This window comes from Plasmopara halstedii, assembly GCF_900000015.1.
Source record: "Plasmopara halstedii genome assembly, contig: Scaffold_287, whole genome shotgun sequence".
NCBI classification, from domain to species: Eukaryota; Oomycota; class Peronosporomycetes; order Peronosporales; family Peronosporaceae; genus Plasmopara; species Plasmopara halstedii.
Genome location: NW_020187208.1, coordinates 731915 through 732858, shown reverse-complemented (window position 1 = coordinate 732858; position 944 = coordinate 731915).

The following is a 944-nucleotide window of genomic DNA, read 5'->3' as shown; positions in this document are numbered from 1 at the left end:
CGACTTGATTGACTTTCTGTGATTAACTGCCGAGCAAACCAAGGTGAGTTCACACCCTCTACAAAGCATGGGATTCCCTGGGTTGGGAACGGGGTTAAGGAACGTGGATTCCTCGTCCTCCTTGGGTAGGACGTCAGTGGTTCAGGAATGTGATTCCTCGTCCGGATGGACGGATAAACGTACTAGACTAAAACTCTATCACGAAGTCCCTCCTTTTTGTATCGACTAATCGCCGGGCCAATGGCGAGCGGGTCATTAGTTAGATAGCGCTATTTAGGTCTGACAAGCCTCACACCGTGCCGCAGAGGACGGGCGTGAACTAATGGATCTGGGGCACGTCAATGATGATAGACATTGATGTTTTCAGGGCACATAAACATGACTACAGTCAGCAATCGATACGGTAACGAGTCTAGTATACACATGGGGTAGCCCCCACGGCTGGAGAGCCAGATGATGTACATGGGGTAGCCCCCACGGCCGAAATGCCTGATAACTACATGGGGTAGCCCCCACGGCCGGAGTGCCGGAGTAACTGGGAACGAACTGGTCACGTTTTTAAAACTATGGGGTAACCCCCACGGCAGGATGCCAGATAAAGTAAACTGTTTTCGAAACAACTAAAACGAACGCCCACCCGTGAACTCACTCAACTAGTTGTTGACTCGTTACTACATGCTTTGCAGGACCATAGGTACTCAGTGGGAGCTTGCATGGAGGAGGATCGTTGTGGGACAGGGATTGCTACAAGACTATGTTAAACTTGAAACTTTTGGAACTTATGTTATAACTTTAAACTTATGCTTCCGCTTGCAACTTAAACTTATTTGTTTTGGAACACCAATCGTGATGGTTAAACTTTTATAACTACTTATATGCTTGTTCAGTATGATTGGTGGCTGGATCCTGGTCAGTCACGCCCTCGGAGCGGGCGTTATCCGCAG